Genomic DNA, 25,894 nt, shown 5'->3' with positions numbered 1-25,894 from the left:
AAAAAAAAAACAAAAAAAAAAAAAAAAAAATGAAAAAAAAAAATGCACTACTATAACATATTGCACAGTTATTTTATTTGCATTATATATTTTTCATGTACATAGTTTGTACAAAATGTTCATATACTCAACAAGAAAAGTTATCTTGTATTTCATTCTTGACAATGGAAAATCATCCCATACTTTATTTTTGAAAATGGTTTATTTCAGTTAACAAGCAAAGTCATCTGGAAAAAATATCCCATATAAGACCTTAATTTTTCATATCCATATACTTTGATTTTTGCTGTACTGCTATTTTTGAAGACCAGTTTTGTGATTATGACTGAGACCCCCTGACCCGTGATCCTTGCTGTGTGGCTGTGTCTAAGTTTTACTGGACACGTCTTTCAGGAACTTAATAAGGAAAACTGATTGACTTAGGCAACTGGTAATCCGGAGATATGCACAGTGGATACAGATCTCCCTGCATTTTATTTTCAAACCAAATTTTGTCCAATACCAATTTATATTTATTCAAAAATTATGGGCTGGCCCTATCATCATTTTATTTGGGGAACTCCTTCTTGTAAATACTCATTATCACAAATTATGGTCCCATTTCCAATTTCATATAGGCTGGTCCTATAATTTCATAAATTCAATTTCATTTCCCCCTTTTATCCAAAATTGGGCAGGTTCCCAATCTTATTTAAAGAAAATGGGGGGAGGGGGGATGTTGTGGTTGTGGAGTGTGTTGGACGCCAGCGTGCTAATGTCACCTATGAATTGGTTGGTGCGCCACCTAGGAGAAAGTAAGAGAATAGCAGAAAATTTAAGAATAGTTTTACTCAGATCCACTCCACTGAGAGACCGCCATAGAGACAACATGTCCTGTCCAGCTATTCTTCAATCAACCAACATTCCTTCGCTCATCCTACTGGATCAAACCACTTGGTGTATATAGTAGAGACAGGTTAGGAGCTTTTTGAAGATTTCATAGGAGTCCTAAAGGTGGAAAATTTATGGGAAGTTGTTCACGCCCCTGATCAGGGTGTGACAGCCGCATTTGTGCATCACTGCTAGTTAGACTGTAGTTGTCACAATAATAAGTGAGTTTAGTCACTCCAGTTCACTATATTACTTATAGTTTTTTTTTGTAATATACCCCCTTCCCCTATTCCAGATTCCATACAAGCGCACATAGCTAAGGTGCGCTGTAACACCGGTACAAACAACTTAGTAATTTCAAATGGAGACACTGAAGATAGTGCGAAAGGTATTACAGAGACCGCAACTGAGACAGAGACAAATTCAGAGACTGAGAGTGGTCAGGTTCCTGCTCCAAAAACAAACAAAAAAAAAAGGTGAGTTTTGAAAGAATATAATTATACGGTTAAAACATACTTCCTGCCTCTCATATTTAAAAGAATTACAATAATTTTCTATATATGAAGGTAAAATTTTGGTTTTCAAATTAATGTGTACGGTAAAGTCTTGAAAATTTCGTCGTTCTTGAAAATTTCGCCGGCAGACGATTTTCCGCCGATGTAATTTTTTTCCCTTTGAAAACTTCGTCGACCTTGAAAATGAGGTACTCTATAATTTTTGAAAATTTCGTCACCAAATATGGCCGCGTTGTCCAGCTCAAACATGCAGGTAATGCGTCAGTTGATTCAAGACAATGATACGATCAGGATATCATTGCCGATAACACTCACTATGGGAGATAGGAACAATAGTGCGCCCCTGCGAGCGGTTACTCACAATATAGATGGTTTAGATGTGAATTCCTGTTCTCAATTGCGGGAACGTCGGCCTTTTGTCTTTATTTGCATTACTATTACCTGACTTAAGGTGTGTTATCAAGCCGGCAAATAGAAGTCACAGGCCGCGGCTTTGTCATTTGTAACGCCGTTATTGTTATCGGCGGCTGTCCTAAATGAGGAAGACACAATGAAAAAATCAAGATATTATCTCGAAGTGAAATGTACCCGTCACTTCTATTCATGTCCATGTTCAATTTAGGACCATTTAACGATTACCTGGCTCGTATGTGGAGATCGTTCGCAATGCGAATGGGACGAGATGACAACTTTCATATCTTCAGCGGAGAATCGTTCGCGTAATATCGTCAACAGATCGTTCGCGATCCAAACGAGACGAGAAGATAATTTTCATATTTGTAGCGGACTCCGTTTGCATAAGATCATCAGCGGGAGATCGTTTGCGATTCGGGAGAGACGAAAAGGCAATCTTCATATCTTCAGCGGGAGATCGTTCGCGATGTAAGAATAAAATGTGAGAATAAAATGCACTTTTCATATTTGTTCAAGGGAACTTCGTTCGTGGAAGATCGTCAGCAGGAGATCATTATTTTAACCCCCCCCTCCCCCTTTGAATTTTATAAATAATATATATTTTTCATTTTATCTTTAACATCCCCTTCCCCCGCTCACGGCATATCTTCAGCGGAGAATCGTTCACGTAATATCGTCAGGACTTTGTTCGCGTAAGATCGTCAGAGGGAGATCGTTCGCGATCCGAGCAAGACGAAAAGGCAATTCTCATATCATCATCGGGAGATCGTTCGCGATGTAAGCAAGAATGAAATGCAATTTTCATATTAGTTCAAGGGATTTAGGGAACTTTGTTGGCGGAAGATCGTCAGCGGGAGATTATTTAACCCCCCCCACACACACACGCTTTGGATTTTTAAAAAATATTCATTTTCATTTGATCTTTAATCCGCCCCCTTCCCCCGCTCACGGTATATCTTCGGCGGAGAATCGTTCGCGTAATATCCTCAGGACTTTGTTCGTGTAAGATCATATCAGAGGGAGATCGTTCACGATCCTAGCTTGACGTAAAGGCAATTTTCATATCTTCATCGGGAGATTGTTCGCGATGTAAGTAATAATAAAATGCAGTTTTCATATTAGTTCAAGGAACTAAGTTTGGGAACGATCATCAGCGGGAGATCATTATTTTAACTCCGCCTCCCCCTTTGAATATTATAAATAATATATATATTTAGTTTTATCTTTAACCCCCCTTCCCCGCTCACGGCATATCTTCGGCGGAGAATCGTTTGCGTACTATCGTCAGGACTTTGTTCGCATAAAATCGTCAGAGGGAGATCGTTCGCAATCCGAGCGAGACGAAAATTTTTTATATCATCATTGGGAGATCGTCCACGATACAAGCAAGAATGAAATGCGATATTCATATTAGTTCAAGGGATTTAGGGAACTTCGTTCGCGGAAGATCGTCAGCAGGAGATCGTTCGCGATCCTTGCTAGACGAAAAGGCAATTTTCACATCTTCATCGGGAGATTGTTCGCGATGTAAGCAATAATAAAATGCAGTTTTCATATTAGTTCAAGGAACTTAAATTGCGGAAGATCGTCAACGGGAGATCATTATTTTAACTCCCTGTAAATTTTTAGGAAGTTACAGATGGTAATTTTAGAAGGCCTGACACTCAATCCTGGGAAAAGCCCTGCATGCAACAAACGTTCCCAAGTGCGTAATTTTTTTTAACATGTCGCGTCCAGGTTATGATGCAAGGTTGCAATTAGGCTTATCTTGATCCTTCTCCTCTATCAGGAGGTATGTTTCTTTACGAGAAAATACTTCTCGACATGTTTTCGGGTACAGTAAGTTAAATGTAACTTAATCGAGATGCACTAATAAATAGATTATTATTTAACACCAGAAAATGACTTAGGAAGTAGTAATAAATATCCCACCATATAGGAGGGTCAAAGATAACAGTCGCTAAGGATAAAAGCCCAAAGGCCGGATTTTTGAAAATTTCGTCATACCCAGGAGTCGGGGAGAGGTAATTTTGAAAAATTAGTTGGATTTACACAATTAAAAATATTAATTAATTTTTAAGCGACGAAATTTTCAAGACTTTACCGTACAATTTTTTGAGCCAAGCATGATATTATTCTCCATAAATTCAGTGTATTTTTCACGGAATATAATCGTACCTGGGAATTTTCAAAATCTGTACGTACAATTTTAAAGGATCTGGTTACGCCCCTGGTCTTTATAATGTTATTTAAATAGTATCATGAAAATGGTGAACTTGGCAGCTGTAGTATGTTTGCTGCTTGTGAGATATAATGCATTTTTTTAGAGATTGACTTTAAGAGATACCAAAAACTGGTAATTTGGTGCCATGTTAATTACATTTGAAAGCGACAGACTGCAGTTGATACCAAAAGTTACATTTCTTGTTATATTTGAATATTCAGCCTGGACCCTTGCTGGCCCTAGGTGAAGCAGGGCCACACAATGGTCTAGAGCAACCTGTGCCTGTGTTGCAGTGCGATTGTAGAGGGGAATTCATTAAAATTATGGACAAACTGGAGGAAGTAAACAAGAAAATGTACGCCATACAAGAACTCATGAAGGACAAAATAGGAGAGCTCGAAGCCTGCCCCAGCGCCCGTTCCACTCCAGCTTCTTCCATCGCCCGTTCCACTCCAGCTTCTTCCATCGCCCTTCCCACTCCAACTTCTTCCATCGCACATCCCACTCCAACTCGCACGTCCCATTCCAACTTCTTCCAGTGCCCGTCCCACTCAACTTCTTCCACCACCTGTCCCACTCCAACTCCTTTCACACTCCTGCCCTCTCTAAGTCCTTTCATGTGCCTTTCCCCAGTCCTTTGCCAACCATGCCTTCCCAAAGTTCTCTCATCACTTGAAACAGTGGCCCCACCTCTTCCGCCCAAGGTCCCATCCCTTTGCTCTCTGATTTAGAGTTGACAAAAATTAAAATATAATCTAAAGGACCAGCAAGCTTCTGCGTGAAGGTAATAGCCAGCCTTTTTACTACTGCTTAAAGAATAGACCTGACAAGGAATATTGAAAGATCAACCAAAGGCCAAGACAAACGCGCCCCGATGGACATTGTTAGAGTAGAGTTCATAAGAAATGCCGTCCGTAAATTTTACCCAAAACAAACGTAAGACAACTTTTGGAGCAAAATGGTGACTGCCCTGAACACAGCCAACAGGAATCTTAGGAGTTTAAAAAAACTGTAACTGTTGACTCATGGCCATGTTGACTCATTGTAACAGCATAAATGAAATGGTTACCCTTCTCTTCATTCAAATTTTGACATTATCTGTAAGATTAGTTGGAAAAAACATTCATTTCATTTTCAATCTAATTTTTGTTTCTTCAATTGTTTTTTACCATAACATTATAATGATTCTTAGCATGATTCTTTAGCTGAAGAAAATAAAAAGGCACCTGGTCCTGTTAGATCTAAATATAGACCAAATTATATCAGAGACATGGCACACAAAATGTGCATAACAGAAACAAAACCAATTTTTTTTTTTTTACAAAATTGCACACGAGCACAACGCAACCTAGTTTTGATGGCTTTAATCAGAGAGCGAGAGAGACAGAGCCATCCAAGAGCTAGGCGATCCTGGGTGTGACCTTGGATAGATGGGAAAAGATTCTTTGGACAGTACCATACACTATTCATAGGGTCAACACTAGATCATGGACGGCAGCGGGATGGAAGTGAGAAATCCAACATGGCGGTCCCTAGCGACGAGATGCTAAGGCTGATAGTCAAATGTTTTAGTGCCGATCAAAACACAGTTCAATTGTTTTTGTTTTTTTTAATTGTATAATAACTAGGTATATAGCATATAATTTTTATTTACTTTTTAATTTATCTTTTTATTTTTTAATCGTATTATACCTAGGATTTTGTAAACTTTGTGATTTGAATAAAGTAGATGAGTTCCACCTCCTGCTAGAGTGCAAAGCATATGATTCAATACATGATCCCTTCAGAGGGCAGCTGTCAGAGTTCCTACCCCTAGGCGCCTTCAGCTTTAATGAACTGTTTAATTTTCTTATGGGTGCTCAAGACTTGAATATTCTTAGAATGGTTATGAGATGAGGTCTCACCTTTTAAAGTGCTTTCAGAGTCAGGAACTGACTTTATTTCCCTGTGAAAGACCCTCAACTCAGAGACATAGTGCACAAGAAATGGTTCATACCATAAGTGTGTACTGTAAGTGTTTGACCCACCGTCCTGGGGCACCAGTGATAAGATGTACCAACTGTTATAACTTCTATCATTACATGTGTATAAGAATAGATGCCAAGTCTGCTGCTACGCTAGTCACCAATAACTCTTATACTTGTGATGATTGTAAAAGAAAACTCAAGTAACTGCAAGCAGAGCAACAAATACCCAGGTAGCGGTTGGCTACTGACAGCAGCTATCATCAAAAATTACCTTGTTTGATATTTGACATTTGCAAATGTATGTATCAAGCCCAAGGTTTATGTAACCCCACAATGAGACTTGGATGACCTTGAGAGGCGTATCAGGGATGAGGTAGATGTTCTTCAACGGGATAGAGCCACAGTATGACGTGCAGCTTATGGCATGAGGAGAAGAGCCCGAAATCTGCTTGGACAGAAATGGACAGCATGTTGAAGACTAATGGTTAAACTTTGAAGTTATCACACATGTACATACAAACTGTGCATATTGATGCTGCTTCAGTTGAAACTAGTGGACAAGTTCTTGTAACATTGGATGTTCATGACAAAAGAACATAAGTGGCAGATAACAGGAAACAAAAGGTTAATTGGCAGGTTTTTAATTTGAAAACCATTGATAGAACCATTTTATGGCAACTGATCAACCTTTTGAGAAAAAAAGTTCTCGAAATAAAAATTTGATCCTCATGATGTAATTTGACCCTGCTCAGTCATGCATGAAAAGACAACAATCCATGGTGTGTTTTAAAGCATAATTTCCCTACAAATCTATATTAACATTAACATTTGTTATATGAAATAAAATTTTTAAAGTCTGGACATTTTTTCTAAGTGTTCACTTTTTTTTGATACACCCTGTATTTGCAAAAATTGATTCTAGCAAAGTGACAGCAGATTTGTTTCATAATTTCATATTTTGTCAAGGCAAATAATAGTTGAGATTACTAAATGGTGATACTTGATATTAAATCACTGTAGGATTTAGTTAGCCTTTAGCTTGAGAAGCCGTCATTTTGGCACATCTGATGCAACGTTCATTTGCATATAAGTGATAAGTTATAAGTTTAGGGATAATCCAGTTAGCTTGGATATTTCATTTCACTCCACCCAGTGACATCATAGGAGAAAGACGTACTTCACATTTTGTTCTTTTGTAATTTCAAGATTGTGACTTACTATTTATTATTTCAAGGACAGGCATAGGTGAGTTAAATGCATTGTCACATATATACATTGGAAAAGTGAAAATCAATGAATTTTTTGTGGAGATTTTGTGAAGATATCTGGTCCCATTCATTACGGACAAAATGACAGATAAACATAGATTTATGCAAGGCAATGACCCAAAGCACCCCAGCAGATTGGTGTAGTGCTATCTATGACGCTGCGTTTGACGAATGAAGAGGATGACCAGGTCACCAGTAAAGTGAAGTTCCCTTTTTTATCATGCAGAAAGGTGTTAAAACGCTAGTTTGAAGTTGGTCTCGGTTTTCTATCATCGAGAAGGGGGGCACTGTTCAAAATATTCTTTAAAAAGTTATTTTCCTCCAAATTTTGCGGTGCTTTGAGGAGGTGTTTGGTCTCAGGACCATGAAAGTCAGTCATGTTGTTTCTATTATAAACTCTGGCTCATGGCAAGTTCTAATTCATGGGGTTAATCTCACCAGGAATCCTATCTTCAGTGAAATACCAGAGAAGATAACTTTGAACTCTGAATTGATTTTACTGCTTCAGAAAGTTTCAGAGGGTAAAATCTGTGTAGGGAATAGTGGGAACAACATTATTCAGTTATGCAGGAACCGCAATAAAGATGGACTGCAGTGTAAATACAGTCATCGCCAAGGAAAGCAATTTTTCCATCAAGATTAGGGGCCAAACCTTTTTTCAACAGTAAGACACTGAATCTCCAGTGTTAATTACCAGTAATCATGAACAGTGTGCAACGTGTGCAAAATACAGGCCTATATTACTGAGCATGTTCCACAGAGAAGCCAACAAAGAAAACAAGTCCAACACCAGTCCAAGCAGCCATGCCCCCATCAATAGCCTAGAAGAGTGAAGGGAATTAATACATGAAAAATGTGAAGAAAGTGGAAAAGGCTGGACGGAAGCAGAACAAAAAGATAGAAGAAAAGCTAAGGAAAATTGAAGAACGGATTGTGGAGGAAGGAGTCAGTGTCTCACCAGATTTGCATGATGAGTTGGTTGACATCCTTTGTATTTGATATTGATATTGCATTTGATATTTCAATTAAAAAGCATTGATCATAATGTGTAAACATGCAATAATTTAGGAAAGTAAGTCTAAATGGGATGGCAATTCTTTAGGCTGTATTCCTAGAGCTTTTAGATCAATCTATCCCCGCGGGGAGTCTCACTAGATTACTGTCAGATAATCCGGCTTAAATGTCCGTCCCGCCTACTACAAGCTGTAAGGGGGTAATTAACTTTTGTGTCCGCCCGGCTGACAGCTATTTAGTGTGAACCCCCAGGGATTTAGGTCGATCTAAAGTAGAATCTCTGGAAATGGGGTCTTACAGAGATGTTTTTGATAAAAGCAAGTCACATTTCCATTTCCTTTATCAAAATTAGAAATAAGGAGTACTAAAAGGGAACTCTTTGTAGATGGTAATGCAAAGCAAATCTAGCAGTACTCGTATTCAACCGGATGAGCCAAAAGACAAAGGTAATACTGTACAGTGTATGCATACTAGTAAAATTCTACTACTACTAGGTGTATTATTACAGAATGCTCAGTGCATAACATGTGCTACAGCTATATTAACTTAAGTTTCTTCAATCTTTTAATTTTTTTTTACTTCCATTGATGGAGAACCTGTTGAGATAAGTGATATATGCGTGTGATATTTGCTATAGAGGTTTACACATAACATTACTGTTGTACACTGTTATGATCACTTTAAGGCATGTGGCATGGTAAATGGCCTAAAATGATTTTAATTATCGATGAATTAATATTTATTGAGTAAAGAGGAAACATTAGCTACTGGATACAGACTTTGGCACAGTGAACAGTTGTTGGAAAGTGTGAACAAGATGTGTCTGTCATACATGTGGTGGCGACGTTGTGTTGGTTGAGAATAAAGAGAAAAAGCAAGGTTAATCTAATCAAATGCAGTGGCTTTGTACTGTTTGAGGCGGAATTCCAGAGGGCTGGACCTCTACTTCGAGAAAGACGGGACAATTTTTTGAGTGAACAGAGTGAATACACACAAACAAGAATTGCAGTCCTTGCAGAGAGCGTACAAGAAGTTACCTACATTAGACGACAGCTAGGATCTGAGAGGATATCAGTAGCTAAGAGCAGTATCTACACCTTCACGCAGAGATGAAAGGAAGCGTGGAGTCTTTGCAAGACATTAAAACATCATCGAAGAATAAATGAAACTTAACCTGAGCTTGTTATGGTTGATTTGTGAGACAAGTTATGTCAGTACACAGGTGAGATCTGTAATATCAGTGTACCGAGCTTTCATTTAATGTAACTGTTTGGCTCAATGTTTTAATAATGCAAGCTTGATAAAAGAAAAAAAAGGTAATTTTTAATAAAAGTAGGCACTGAACCTGGCAGAAGAAGAGAAAACCCAATACAACTGGTACAGTTATATCTAATTTTTTTTAATGGTCTCAACATCTGCTTTGCAGCAGTGAAAAAGATGAAAAAGAAATTGGGCTGGGGAAAAAGTGAAAAGCAGTACTGCCAATTGGTTAGGATGTCCAACAGAACAAAACATGTGGAATGGTGTAGACAGGCCTTGGCAGTGCAATTTGAAGATGTGGTGTTTACAGGTTCATCCAAAAATTAAAATCCTTAACTGCATAAATGATAACTTAAATAATTTTGTCATATCAAAGTGCGATTACCAAAATAAACTCTTTTCTTGCTCTCATATCAGAAGCTATTCTGCAAAATACAATGCATAACTAAATTTTAAATGCACAATAAATTATTTAGATATATCATTAAAAGAATTTTTTTAAAAATAATGCTTGAAATTAAAATTTAAAAAAATATGCAGTTTGCGCAGAGTCATAAGGATTTTACAAATGTTTTCAATTAACTAACTGGTTTATATATGTTTCAGATAAATGCACCATTCAGATAGACACAAGGTAGTATACTATGCAGACAAAAGAAATTGGTCAACCTGCACCACTGGGACCAAAGGCCACTAAGACCAACGCCCCCACTCACACAAACTGCTTGAACAAAGAATTTTTGGGAGAAAAAATAGTGTTAACTGGACGAAGCCCCCCACCCCCCCAGAAATGGCACACAACAGAGCCGCCGAAAGGCAGAATACCCAAGGGACCCGCACCTTTGAGTTCCCCACGCGCCTCTAGTAACCCGTACTAAGAGGAGGTGATAGAAACTATAAACAGTACATCACAGGATGTACGGAGAAAGAGGAACGCACAAGATCAGAGCCAGGATAGACTTTAAAGGATGCCTTAGCCACAAAGCTCTCACCTCAAAGCTAATTGAAATCCAGAACAAGGCTACAGAGGCAATCAAGCATACAATCGAATTACACATAGAGGATTTAGTGAAAAAGGCCAATGAGAACCATGAAGAAGCCCTAGCCCGTGAAATCAAGGCAGAGGACTTATATAAAATGCACGGGACGTTCAAAATCAATGCCAGCCCTCAGCCCACTTCCAATACCAACCCAGATCTACTGGAACAGGTCCACGCTCTGCTTTTAACAATGAAATCCAAGAAGAAAAAGTTTGTCACATCAACCAAAGCAAAACGCCGCACAGCGGCCACCCTGAAGCGCCTCAAGTGAGCCAGCAGTACAAATTAAAAACAGCCCTGTTCAGGGCTACACATATGCCCATGAAAAGCAATACCATAATGTTCATATAAATGAATAAACAAGCAGCAAAGAAGATCTCTCTTTTGTCCCATCCCAAGGGCGAGAAACCCTCTCTATACTTTGAAAAAAAAAAATCACCCTAGGGTGAGAAGCCCAAATATAGCTAATAAAGAAGACATTTTAAAATATAAATAAGTCACAGAATACTCGTCCGGTCTTGGGTCTAACTAAACAGAAAGATAATCACATCTGCTGTACCATCTATCTTAAACCTTCTTAAAAGTTATGAGTCATTAGGATGAAAAATACTAGCAGCTTGGCCAAAAACAAAGCAACAGCAGCCCCCCTAAAATCAATACCACCCTCAATCAAGACAACCTCACACCTCAAATCCTAATCTCCAAATAAATTTCATCCAATCAGAAAAGACCCTGAGTCTCGACCAATCAACGGATGCCCTTGACTATTTAGAAACTAGAGGGCAACCTGCAAAATCAGTTTTACCTTGACAATTGAGCAATCTACACATCGTTGTCAGAACTCCCTGGCTCAAAATAGTGACCGCAGGTGACTGTCCTCACCACCTTACTGTGCCGCTATATTGGTAACGGAAGAACCCGAAAACGCGCCGCGAGACTTAAAACAGGTCCAAAATATAAAATACCAGCGTAATAGAAACGAGATGCCCAACTGTGTAATCTAAGTTGGTCTGACACCAAAAAGGTGTATTATGTTATTTTTCTCAATTTATATTTTTACAAGATGTCCTTCAAAATGTCGAATATGACATAGGAAGGTAGAGTTATGTTTATATTGTCTGTGTTTTTGGGAAAAATTCAGTAGTGTATTTTGTTTCTTTTTGTCTGGGCTAAAAACCTGAGAAAATGTCATGTTTTGACTATCTCAGTATTTTGGTTTACTTTCTCTCTATGCTCAGTTTAATGAGGAGTGGTATTCAAGGAGTCAATTTTATGGGCTCTGTATCTTGATGTTTGGTGAGAGATTTTACATCATCACCACTTTATTTTGCCTCTATTAAGGAAACCGTAAAGAAGAGATTTTACATCATTCTGGTTCTTTTAGAGAAATTACTTTAGGTGTTCATGGTAGATATTGTATCACCATGGGACATTACCTCCACAGGGATGATTCTGTTGTATTACTACCTGGAGTTCTTACAACACTTGTAGTGATACTTGCTAGGAGATCTTATATCACTAGTAAAATATACTGCTCTAGAAGATCTTACATTGCTAGTATGGTTAACTCTTGAATATGGCCTTCTGGAGAACCAGGTGTCTTCTCTAAATTCTATCAATCTGGAAATGCAGAGTTACTGGGCACTCTGTATATTGTCTGTATATAGTCTGTACATTGTCTGTACATATCTCCTCTGTCCGTTATCTAGTCTGAGCTGGACTCATTCTCTTTATACAGGCATGGGATTTGTATATATGTAAATATCCTTAAAGGGATAAAGTCTGCAGGACCTTGTATTTTTCTATCTGGCATGTCACTACAGGGGGTAGGGGGGATAGACTTCACTTTCATTTTTCTTTTTTCTATTTCAACTTTAGTAAACCTCTGGGAGATTTCTTTGTATATACTCTGTCGATCCTTTCTAAATAAAACTGGGGGGAGTGTAGTGTTTTTGTCACTGCCAAGAGCATCCTGGGATGTCTGCTGTACACATGGGGACTGCGCAGGGGCGAGCACATATAAAGTAACAGCACACGATGTGACGCCCTAGATCCCAGCAGATCTCAATCTGTGAAGACACGCACACGCTTCCACGCTGACAAAACCTACAAGCACAGTGCCTCACCTAAGCAGAAGGACCAGGCAATACTCTCAGTAAGTACCAGAAGTGCTTGTTTCTGCTATTAGAATAGAGTAAAACACTTTACATATGTAATCTTTTTTTCAGGAATCTCCGAAATGGGTGCAACCAAACTTTCAGGGCTGATGAATGTGGAATTCTATGTTGAAATTATATAAGACTTCCATCTGCCATTCCTTAGTGAAACTCTCCCTGAAGGCCACTGCTTTTTTCAAGACAATGCCCCTACCCACACAAGCTGCTTGAACAAAGAATTTTTGGGAGAAAAAATGGTGTCAACTGGAACCCCCCCCTGGAAAGTAAGCATTACGATGAATCGGAGGTTGAAGAAGATTTTTCAGCTAAAAAGTGGGAGGATCCACGATAAGAAAAAACTGAATGGTAGGAGAAAGTACCTTTGTTTATAGTTAATCAAAACTGGGGTGTTTTTTTTTGTTTTTTTTTGTCGATGCAGAAAATCATTAAAACTTCTAGATCTCGCAATCACTCCAGTCATTACACTACTTAAAATTGCATATTTGTACAAAAAGACAATTAAGCATATGGCGTCCCAAAGCCGCCCCACTTGCTAGTCAGCAAATTCTTACCAACCTCGTTTTTACCACAAACGCAATTTAAGTGGTAGACATTTCTCTCTTCATTATTAAAAAATATTTTCCAGGTGTTTGTGTTGTTCATGTCATCCAATGTCTAATGGACTAGAATGCATACGTTGTCGTGAGCTGAGCCCCATAGAAGACAGACTAGAAAATGAAAATTGCATCATGCATGTGGCTGCCTATTCCAGTGTGTCTTAACAGAGACGTGATTGAAGTTAATATGTACCAGAATGTGGAACAGGAAGGACCAACTGATGACAATGTGCCCATCAACAAGTAATGTATTTTATTTTTATTCTAAGTCCTTGTCCATATTATTGAAATAAGTTAATGACATAATAATAAATATGAACAAGCACTGTTTTTCATTATCCTTAGTATTTATTTTTAGTGCACTTTTTTTGTACTAAAATTACACAAATTAAGTGTAAAAAATAATAAATAAACAAATATTACATTAGAATTGCCACACAGACTGATTTATGGCAGTGGCATTTTTATCTTCATACGTTCCTCGCTAAAATATTCTTTCAAACATTTGTTCCAGGTTATATCATTTCATAGCTTATCGCTCCTTTACAAGGTGGATATCCACCATAATTTAGGAAGGAAGAAGAGAATGGTTATTCCCTCCTGTGTTGTATTTAACATAAGAGAGAGATTTCCATCCCAGGAGTACACAGGTTTTAAGTGTGCAAGACCATGATAACTCAGACATCTTTCTGGGGACCAGTTCATGACCGACTCTACTCATGGGGCGCAGCTTTTTAAAGCCTTTACACCAGGAGCCATCCCTACCAAACAATTTTAGTGCTGATGGCCTCACGACTAACTTTTATTGCTCAGGGGGAGCTCACTAGTTTCTTGTATGATCCCAATTTTTGGCCTCTTCTAAACATAATTGGAAATCAATGTCTTTCTGGTTATGCAAGTCTCATTGTTTCTAATTACAGTAGGATGTCGGAAGACAGTGGATGAAAGGACAGTAATGCTAGAGGATGTCTTAGCATTCATCACGGGCTCCAGGACAATTTCCTCTGCTAGGTTTCACCTTGGCTCCTCGAATAGAATTTTCAGCACAAATAATGCCAACAAGCAGAACGTGCATAAATGTTCTGTATCTCCCTCTTGATAACCCTCAAATGGAAGTCTTAAATGAAGCATTTGATGAATCTTTTATGAGTTATTATTTTGGAATTTCTTAATTAGAATTTGACAGACAACTCATTACTATTTAGGCAGCAAACTTAGATATAGTTTTTTTGTCAACTGGGAGAAAATGACATCAGCCCAGCAGTGACCTCACCAGCTTCCATTGTTTCTGCCGTCCTTCGTACGATCCACACTATCATTGATTACAATCCCAATATTCAGATAACAATTTGTGCATTCATTTTCAGGGTTCAACACAGTGTGTAATTACTTAAATTGTACTGACATGGTTTTCACTTGTTTCTATTAAATTATTTATGTGTACCAAAAACTTGTTTCCTCAGTTCATAGTTATTATTTCGCAATTCGTTGATCCTGGAATCTTGAATCTTCTGGCGCTTCTTTATCTTCTATGTCGTCACAGTATCACGTGACCCAAATCTGTTGCTTCATTTTTGCATATTGAGGTGAGGTTTACTAAAATGTTTTTTTTTCTACTAATAGATAGTTTTTATACTTTTTAAAAGGTGGGTGTTGATGCAAACATATCTATAGTGTATACATTGATTGCTGAATTTACAAAATTCGAGAAATGAATTTTAACATGACCAGAATCCTTTAATGATATCTGCCATTTAATAAAATTCAATTCATGCTCAATTAATGCTAATTAAAATATGTGTTGTTGTTAGTATCTTACACTAAAACAAAATAAATGTTACCTGCCGTTGAACAGTTTAATAAAATAAAATCAATTAATGATGTATTACAGCTAATTTAATTACATGAGGTTGTTAGTGCAGGTAGAGGTTGCATTTAGGGAACGTTTGTGTTATTGATAACATTTAGGGACCTTGACAACCTGCACCTCATTGGAGGCATATTTCAAACACCAGGCAAAGTACCCTCCAATGTTATGTCAGACCTTTGCTTTTGTTAACAATCTTATGCTGGCTCATGTTTGGCTTTCTGTCATTCTTTTCTCAAATATACCTGCTCATCCCAAGTGATTTTTTTGTACAAAATTGGAGATGGTCTTCTGGAAAGAACAGTCTGTTACTTGTATGAACTATTTACTTGGACATGCTCTTGTACCACTGATTATTACACTGTCTGTTTACACTGTGTGGCTAAAAGACAAACTGAAGGTGCTTTATCAATGGAAGATCTCCAAGTCCATAGTAATATATGGGACACAGAAAACATCCAACTTAACATACCTGCAGAATTGATGGACTGACTTCTTCTCAAAGGACAGTTTATAAGGTATTTAGGAAGACTTTAAAATCTGCCTGTCCATATTATCTTAACAGTATTATAGAGCAATATAGCTGGTCCAAAAGAAAATTTAGATTTAAAAGGGAGAATTTGACAAATAGCTGAAAAACAGGAAGATACTTGTAAAGAAGTACTAAGAAGTATTGTATATTTTAGTAGAGATTACCATGAATTTATATTGGTAGGTGTTCTCTTACTGGCCCCTTTGACAGATAAAAAAACATCATTATCGACTTCAGAATTCTATGGCTACTTTACACTTTCAATCAATCTTCATAAATTAATAATACTTGTAAACAGTACTGAAATGAATAAGAGATAATTTGCCCTGCTTTCATAGATTGTGGCAGTGGTGCATGCCAGACACAATGCAATCACAACCAGTCACAATCTCAGCACACACTTGATTTTTAAGAACATCATCTATACTTAGCAGCAAGCTGGATAAAAACACCAAATTTTGCAGGTGTACATATATAACTACCTTTTGACATACTAAATCATACTGGCCTCCTAACCCTCTGGAGAATAACCCCATTTGGGCAAATAGTTCAAGATGGTCACCAATTTATGGAATTATATAAAAAATATACACATCTCAGATAATTCTCCATAGAGAAACTTACTTTTGGTGTCTTTGCAATTGTCTACCCTATATACTTTATAATGATTGTACCAGGTCACAGATGTCAAGGTCAAATTGAAAGTCAGATTATTAGTCTATCTGACATATATACATAAAACCTCTGAAAAGATAAAATTTTGTCAGGATATTCAATCGTGTTGATTTTCAAACTGAACCTGCCATAATAACAAATAAGGTGACTCAGCAAATTTAAAGTAAAAAGTGAGCCGAGGTCTTAAAAAAAAACTCTGAACAGTTATCATGGGGTAAAAAAACTAACCTATTTTTTTATCTTAGATGCTCTGAGATCACATAAAAAATGCAGAATTCCATGGATCCGTGGAAAAAACATCATGTCTGAAAGACGATAAAGCAATTGGAACTTTCACATAAATAATTCATCATACTGATTATCGATATGAAGCTGCCTTATACATATAGCCAGCCAGCAAATTTTAAGTAAAAACAAAAATAGCTTTGCATTTTTGGGAGCATACACTTATACCAAAAGATATGACGCTTGAAAAAATGCAAAAAAGTAATCAAGAATTTATGTAATAATGATCCAACCAGGCTGATTTTTGAAACAAACCTACTTTATAAACACATACAGCCAGTAAGAAATTTTGTAGTTAAATGGGAGCTATTCATTTATTTTTGTTACCTCTTTTACTGCTGTAGTGTTTTTTTTTCACGACAAATGCACATTTTCAATCATATTCTGCATGTAAATATAAATATTATACAAGTTAAGTCCAAATCAATTATCTGATGGTTTTAGAATCCACAATAAAGGCAATCAAATAAAGCATGACATGGATGTTTTTGGCCAAACAGTTGACTATCTGAATCCAGGCCAAATTCCAGTAACAGTAACCATATTTGATCAGTCACTATTTGTCAGAGTACAGTGAGTGCAATTATAGTAATTAATGAACGGTGAAGGGAAGCATTCTAATACTGGGGGAGGGGGGGGGGAAGATTGGACAAAAATTTCAATCCAAAAGACCCTTGGTGTCATCTCTTTGGCTCTGTTCTCACAACTTTTAGATCGATCTATCACCGCGGGGAGTCTCACTAGATTACTGTCAGATAATCCCCCTTAAGTGTCTGTCCCCGCCTACTACAAGCTTTAAGGGGTAATTAACTTTCGTGTCCGCCCGGCTGACAGCTATTTAGCGTGAACCCCCAGGGAGTTAGGTCGATCCAATGTAGGTCGATCTAATCTATGAGAATGGGGTGTTAGAAGACTGAGACTGAAGAGATCTCTTCTTTCTATGAAGTCCTCACACTGGTTCAAAACAAGTATATGATGCTCATAATCTTGCACTTAACCCTGTGCAATCTCTCAGCTCAATAGAGGTTCAAATGATGAAACTCCCATCCACACTTGCAGAAAAGACTTAATTGCTACATAAGGATCTGGTCAACATTCATGTTCTAAGATCAGATCATGACATATTATCATGAAATTCCACTGTGTAGCAGAGCCCTTAAGGAGAGAAAATATACCTTTCATGTTGAAGCATTGGATCAAGCAGCACCTTTTCTTTACCTTGACCCATGTTTACTAGGCCAGGCAGGTGTCTGTCCTTAAGTCTCTGCTGTGCAGGACTGGAAAATGCTTCAAACTGCGTGATTTCTGAAACAGCCAATTGTTTTCAGCCATCCCATTCAATCAGGGTCATGAGCAAGAGAACAATATGGTAAAAGATAAGTACAAGTCAAACTTAAGATTTGACTGAGAACCCAGCATTTTCATATGGACATGCTAGAAACAATACCAGCAGTTTCTTTAGATAGTCTTTTCTATGGATGCACAGTGTCCATTCATACTTCTACCAAGAAGAATTCCTCAGCACCCTTCAGAAAAGCCCATAGAAAGATCAATCCTAAGAAAGATTACACAATTAAAATTTGTACAGAATAACATGACTATATGGTCAATTATATATCTCAATGCAAAACTTTGTAACTTCTAGGAATTTCCTGTCCTTTAGGTGGACCTGTCATTCCCTCCTTCACTTTCAGATATTTGAAAGCCCCGAGCCATGTGAACAACCAGATCAACCACCAACATGTGACAGTGAGGTGCTACATGGTGCAACCATTGTCCACAGTCTTCCTGCCAGTGTCAACACATTGGATGATTTTGCTGGCAACATTTTCCTACCTTATTTGGGTAGGAAACTGGACATAATATGTAGTATAGAGCATGTCTTCTTGACTCCCTGAAAGAGTTCACAAGTGAGAAGAAAGCAAGATAAATATGCCAAAAAGCAAGTGAAATGCCCCCCCCCCCCCCAAGACCTATAAGATAAAACAGAAACTGAATATTCTCTTTTGAAAGATCAAAGATGTAAGGTTGCAAATAGCCTAAATCCAAGTAGGTCTTTTTGACTTCAGTGTTGTCAAATCAGGTTACTGTTTTGTTGTGCCTGATTGCAATGTACAGTGAAGAGGCCAACAAGCCATGCCATGCTGAGCTGGGTGTTAAGAGATAATTCCTGTATGCCCATTGATTACCACAGAGTTGCCATACAGGTGGGCAAGTTTGGCAAGGCAGCCATATTTAATTTTTTTTTTTAATCTCAGAAACTTAATTATACAACAAAACACTCAATCAGCAGGGATCCTGAGCCACCTTAGGATCCAGAAAAGTTCTGGAATTCCATGATTTTTTTCTTTTTCTTTTCTTTTTTTTTTTTTTTTGTCAAATGGGTAAATTCTCCAAAGATCGAGCTATTATAACTTCATTTTGATTTAGTATGCCAAAAGATATTTGGTACAATATTCGGTGATTTTATCTGTGAAGGCTTGAGTTTTTTCATTATTCACTTCATGGAATTTAAAACAATCTGCAATGTCCAACTGATAGGAACTATGCAAGTGTACCATGAAAATGTAATTCCCCAAAAAGGTGACTCCTTAGTTAGATTTTTATAATTAAAATCTGACTCCCAGTCAAAATTTGCCAATGTTACCCACACCTATTAACAAAGATGAATTAAAACAATCTTTTTCAATTTATATTAATTGATTTTTAGGTCTACTTTTATGGCCATCATGCCCTTCCTACTCAGGCAGAGAAAAGGCAAGACAGATATGTGGATCATGGGAAGCATCATTTGATGGGGAGCAAGCAATCAAGGATGGGGAAAGGAACAGTTTGTTCAGACCTGTATTCAGACCAGTACATCTCTTATCTAACGTTTATCTTTTTCTTATCTTCTGTAATTGTAGTGAAGTCACAATAAAGATATAAGTCTGTCACACCAATTTTAGGTATAAAATCAGGCTACGACCTGACAAATGAGTTTTGATTTTGGTAACTAAACAGTGGTGTTGCGTTACTTTTCTCTCCGCACAAAACCCAAGTCGGAATTGTGTACCGTACCTAGAATCTTCCAGAGTAGGATTAGAGCCCCTATCATTTAGGTTATACCTGCGGTATATCTAAGGACCTAGTACAGATTTGGCGAAAGCTCGCACACAATTCTGCAAAGTGACTTCGGTTATATTCGGGGAGAATTGTAAGAACACGCACTAACCATGGCCGAGGGACACAATAACAAGCGTGAAGCTACCATCCAGCCCGGAACCGAAATGCAGAGATTAGTCTACACATTGGATATCTTGGCCAGGAACCTCCAAGGTAAGCAGCACTATACAATTAGACAAAGTAGAATAGACCAGGCCTCCACGGGTGTAAGTTCGTGTGACGGAAATGTCCCGTCAGAGGGTCGGACGTATATTGATGTGTTGGATGTTTTAAATGACATGGTGCGAGATATTCTGGGGGTTATAGGGAAACTAATAACTAAATCTGCGAGGGGGCCCTAAGAAGGGATCTAGAGCATTTTTTAAACTCCCAACCGATAGGCACGGGACGGTCTGGCTTATGATAAGAGAACACATCCAAAGGTCTTTTCTTTCTCCATATGAACCGAAGAAATTAAAATCAGAATTAGAAATTATCACGCAGTCAGGTTATGCGAGCATTACCACTTTTAATCGGCGATTTTTAGAGTTGGGAATCGTGTACCGTACCTAGAATCTTCCAGCGTAGGATAAGAGCCCCTAACATTTAGGTTATACCCGCAGTATATCTAAGGACCTAGTACAAGTTGTTGGATATTTTACAAAATGACAAACTCATTCACCATCTACCAAACTGCAATGTAGAGACATTGCTGGCTGCCAATGCCATTTCAGATATGACAACTAATAAGGAACTAATAAGGAATTGAAAACAATGCAATGGACAATTTGACTGTGACTAGTGTGAGCACCAAGGTGAAACAGAGGTTAGAGAGAAAGGTCCATCAACGAGGTACTATCCATACAGGGAGATGCCAATGAGGACTGATCGATGCCAAACAAGGAGCTAGCTTCAGCAAGGATAGATATCAAGTCAAGGTTGACCTCTCATCTGATGGGCAAGTGGTGATCTTATATTGCACATGCAAAGCTGGTGCCAGTGGCAGATGTAAACATGTGGTAGCCATCCTTTTTTTCTTAAATGACTTAAAGCTAAGTGGTGCCACAGAGGTCCCCTGTGAGGTTGCTTGTAAAGACAAACCAAGAGAGTGAGGGAAAGGTGAGATCAAAGAAAAAGGCCTGCAACTCCTTCTCAGACTTGTCGTTTATGAAGTTTGTTCCTGGTAAGGAGCCCCGGAATGCAGAAATCCAGAAGAGGAGGGATTACAATGTTTTGCCCCTGTGTAGATGTACCCTGCTATAGCCAAGAAAAGATGCTCTGGTCACCAACATGTCAGCTAACTCACATTGGAGATCACTGTTCTACAGGTATGCTATGGTGCAATAATGTAAATTTAAAATGTAGTAAGGAAGTATTTAATGTTTTAGTCCCGTTTCTTTATAAACATGCAGTGTGAAGAATTTACTGTGAAAGTGTAATGCATTTACCAGACCCGTAGCCAGGTGGGGTTTGTAATGCGTTTCGTGAATTGTTGATCTTCAGTGATCTCTTGAAGAAAAATTAACATTTACCAAGATGGGGCATCACTTACAAAAGGAAAGAGAAAGAAAAAGAGCAGCAAAAAGTTGTACTTACTTTATTTGCAATAATGTTATACATGTAAGTTTCTTAAATCTTGAAGTTATCTAGAAGATTTTGTCACATAAATTGTGTTAGATATAGCAGTGTCTGAGAGGGGTAGAAGGGCTGCTGAAGCTGCAGAAGTCGTAAGAAAGAAATCATTACATGGATAGAACAAACAATTCCCCACTGATTATCTAAAAAACCTAAATAGCCAATTGCATGCTGTGGTCACAAGTGGTGACCACATAAAAATGACCAGCAATTCTAGGCTTATTGTCTTTGGAGCGTTCCACAACATGAGATCAGATGTGACTGGCAAAGAGAATTTTGACTCATTTTGTTCTGAGATTGGTGTTACTAGTGTAAAGGACCCTTTGCTTTACCAAAGATAGGGATGTTGCATTGGAAAAATATGTGATAGCTCGACAAAGTGTGGAAAACCGTTCAGTACATGTGGTGAGATATGGTGTCAGAGATAGCCAAGCAACTGCTACACATGAAAGAAACAGAAGAATTTTCCAGATTTTCATCTTATTTGGTCAGTGAACTGTGGCAGGTATTGGTATCAGGTGACACAAAGTCCATGCTGTCCTCAGCAAGGGTGACCATGCTGAGGAACTTCCATTAATTTAGATTAAGTGACAATGTTAAACAGAAGTTCAGGGACTTTTCATCTGCATTTAACATAGACTTAACTGATGAGCTACTTTTACAGAACACTATTACCCTGAAAACGAACCACAGGAGAAAATGACCCCAGAAGAGGAGAAAACTTTGAGATATGTGGCAGGCTATATTCCCTTTCCTTTAGCCAGATTTCAAAAGAGTTGCAATTTACACCACCAGTACTGTTTGCCCATTTTAAGCTCATGGTCAAAGACAACTGGAAAGGTTGCAAACTTCTTGGGATATACCTGTGAATGGACTGAAAAAGTTAATAGGGGTGGTGTGTTTGAGATAAATGATGACGTTTACATTTTTTCCGCAGAGTAGGATTGGTAGTTAGATCAATGTTTAATGTAAAGTTTCTCAAAGTTATCTGTAGAACATTTGAGGCACACAAGTTAGTTTATTGGACAAGGGAGATGTATGACAGATATTTAGCATTATTTATTTCATAATTATTTAATATTCATTAAAAGAAAAAGAAATAAAATAAAATAACCAACATTACAGCCAGTGGGCCACTTATACAGCTGAACCTTCCTTCCTGTATATATATCTATTCAAATTATTGTGGTCTTGCTTATGTGGAAGGCACAAACCATTTGAGTTTTTAATTAAGTGCATTACCTTACCTTGACAATGGACACTATATCCTCTGACTTTATATCTTATCTAAGGGAACCAGAAAGTTATCTAAACAGCCAAGTGAGGCTTTGTTTAATGTTATCAATGAAACCAGAAAATAATCACTACGGTAATGTGCCAAGCATTTCGACGGGCCCAGTCAATCCGACCAAAAAAATTATATTATAAAATTAATTTTTCAGGGCTCAAACATTTAGTCCATACGTCAAAATCATGCGACAGAATTTTTTTCTTGTTCCGATTGTTCGACCACATCGTCGTCAATACTCAGTAAATTTTCAAGCCAGTGAAATAGATGCTGCATGAACGTCCCTTTGTCAATTGTTGTCCTTTCAATAGCTTTTGTCAATGAGGAAGAAACAATTAACTGAAGATCTAATCTGCAAGCGAGACGTACCTGTCATTTCCTTTGTCCCCGATGACAATAATAGTGCTTATAAACATACAATTTGTGCTAATTTAGCAGACTTGCCCTCGCTGACTGATTCGTTATGCCCGTAACTGGGAGGGGGGGGGGATGTCTGTTCTGGATGAAACCAAATGTCGACAGTGGGTAGGATATGTAGTAAATATCTTCATATAGACCATACGTAGCGTATGCTAGCAATAAAAATTTTGGGAAGAATAAGCAATTTGTTTTCAAGTTTGATTGAAATATATATGCAGGGGAAATGTTCTTGAAGTCAATGCCGCGAGATCCTACATTTACTACAGTCGACTGAAAGATCAGTGAGATCGACCGCCTAGACTTCTTGGCACCAAATACCACGCGCTGTCAAAATCTGACGAACGCGTGTAGCTATTCACCGACTTGGATAACCGTTTGTCAACAATAAAAATGACGTCTTCCTTGTTAGAAAAAAAACTAACTTATATGGCGGTGAAAAGCGGAGTTTCACAGAGAGTTCCACTGGGTATTTACGTTACTAGTGAGTCACTTTTTATTTCCCCAGATGCATGAAACGTTGATATTATTTAGCGTAATCCGTGAAGAACTCATTCCTGTGACCCCCCTGCCCCACAATGGGACCGTCTTCATTAACATGTGGTTTGCGCTAGTATTCTGGAGCAGACCAGATAAGACCAGTGTCGTTTGCTCAATTCTCACGTCAAATTATAAGTGCTTCTGTTTTGTGTAAATTATGGCAATTAAATGCTTATTTTACGTTCGGGTTGTATCAGTGGGGTTTATTATATGCACCGTGGCTTGTGCACAGCGAGTGTATACATGTAAGAAAATCGGAAGAGTGCCAACAATACTGTATACATTGTATGTCTATCGGCACAGGTAGGCTCCGTAGACTGCCTTTTCTCAATATGTTTTGATATGACATGATTTTTAAATTAAATACTGAAAAGTAATTTAAAGTTACACAGAATTCCGTTCGAGTGCCACTTGGTATTCTTTGATAGTTGCTTGGACCTAAATAGGGTAGTCTCTTATTATGTCCATGATAGGGGCGATTGAATTTTCTTCGGAAATGCGTGCGTCTACGCAGAGCAAGCCTTGCGAGTTGAAAACAACTGATCTCAGACTGGTAAAAATATCTCAATTTGGTTGCTTTCAGTCGACATATTAAAATTCAAATGGGGCGTACGTAGATCACATAACTGGTTTAAGTCTGGTAAATCTACCAGTTTCAAATATAAGTGACCGGGCACTGTTTACAACACCTGTCTCCGGGGGAAAAAGCGTCCCACTTGTGAAGCGCGTCATGAAAGTGATCGTCGGTGAGGGAGATAGAAATTATGAACTGTCGTCTGTTTGAATCTCAAGTTATGTTAGCACATATTGTACACAGCAAAATAAAAATTCAAAAGGAGGATAAAACGTGCTTGAAACACGTGTTGAGTGAAAATTGCGGCTTATCTTGCGTTACACTTCCGGTAAAGTGCAATACTTCCGGTAAGATGGACGTTTTGGCAGATGCCCCTAACAATCCGACGATATCAAAGATTTCCATTGCTGTATTTTAATCAATTCGACCAAACTGACATTTCCATGAAATTAATTAATTAATCTTGGTCGAATTGTTTGGCATATTACCATATATGTATCTACCTTACCTGTGTTAAGAGATTCTCACTAAATTGCTATTAAACTAACCAGCTTAAACATTTGTCATGCCTAGTAAAACTGTTAGGGGGTAATTATCTTTACCCCTAGTTGATTGGGTAGGCATGACAGACTTGAGCTAATATCAATTTAGTGTGAACCCCCAGGGAGTTAGGTCAATCCCCAGCATACTGTAACGATGTTGTGTTAGTTGAGATTGTTTTATATTGCTACCGGTAGATGTCTCTATAAGTAAAGTGTTACCCGGTGTGCAAGTTTGAATCTCTCCCATGATTGGTACCTTAAAGGTAGTCAGAGTTGTATTTATGTAGTATGGCAGTGAAAGGATTGTGGAATTGCAAAGAACAATTGATTCTTTTGAATGATGTTTTATATTACAAATGGGAAAAGAGAGAGGATAGAAATTTATGTTTAATTGTACCAAAAGATTTGGTCAATGAAGTTTTATTTTTCTGTCATGATTCAAAAACAGCTGGTCATTTTGCTTACAAGAAAAGTTTGCAAAAACTCAAACAATCATTCAAATGGCATTGAATGAATAGAGATTGTAAATTGTATGTAAGTTCATGTGAACTTTGCAATAAAAACAAGCATAGTACTGCATGTTCAACCAAAAGCCAAAATGACTTTGCATCATGCAGGATTTCCTATGGAAAAGGTTCATTTAGATATACTTGGACCATTTACACAAAGTGAATTTGGGAATTCTTATATTTTGGTTATGATAGATCAGTTTACTAAGTGGATAGAATGCGTGGCATTGCCAAATCAGACAGCTGAATTAGTAGCAAAAGCATTTTTTGAAAAATTCATAGTTACTTTTGGTTGTCCACAAGAGATATATACAGATCAAGGTTCAAATTTTCAAAGTAGATTATTTAGAAATTTGTGTAAATTATTAGAAATCAAACAACTTAGAACAACTGGTTTTAGAGCAAGTGCTAATGGACAAGTTGAAAGATGCATGGGTATTATTACACAGATGATTAGATGTAATGTAGAAGGGAATGTGAGATATTGGGATAGAGATTTACCTCAATTAGTTATGGCATTACATTCAACTGTGAATGCATC

The 25,894-nt window shown here is 37.8% G+C and overlaps 1 protein-coding gene and 1 non-coding gene across 3 annotated transcripts in view; one reads left to right on the top strand and one right to left on the bottom strand.

Moving 5' to 3' along the window:
* Nucleotides 1-25,894, bottom strand: part of LOC106162473 (uncharacterized) — a 138,026-nt gene that overhangs the window by 27,595 nt on the left and 84,537 nt on the right. The gene's annotated exons all lie outside the window — the stretch shown is intronic.
* LOC106163038 (uncharacterized) lies at nt 13,157-16,012 on the top strand. Its single transcript, XR_015334805.1, has 2 exons — nt 13,157-13,588; nt 13,860-16,012. It is a non-coding gene; the product is annotated as an uncharacterized LOC106163038 (transcript).

The sequence above is a fragment of the Lingula anatina genome, chromosome 5 (genome assembly GCF_051362555.1).
Source record: "Lingula anatina isolate TDL-2025a chromosome 5, LinAna3.0, whole genome shotgun sequence".
NCBI lineage: Eukaryota > Metazoa > Brachiopoda > Lingulata > Lingulida > Lingulidae > Lingula > Lingula anatina.
Note: the sequence above shows the minus strand (reverse complement) of the source record. Positions and strands in the feature narration are given on the sequence as shown.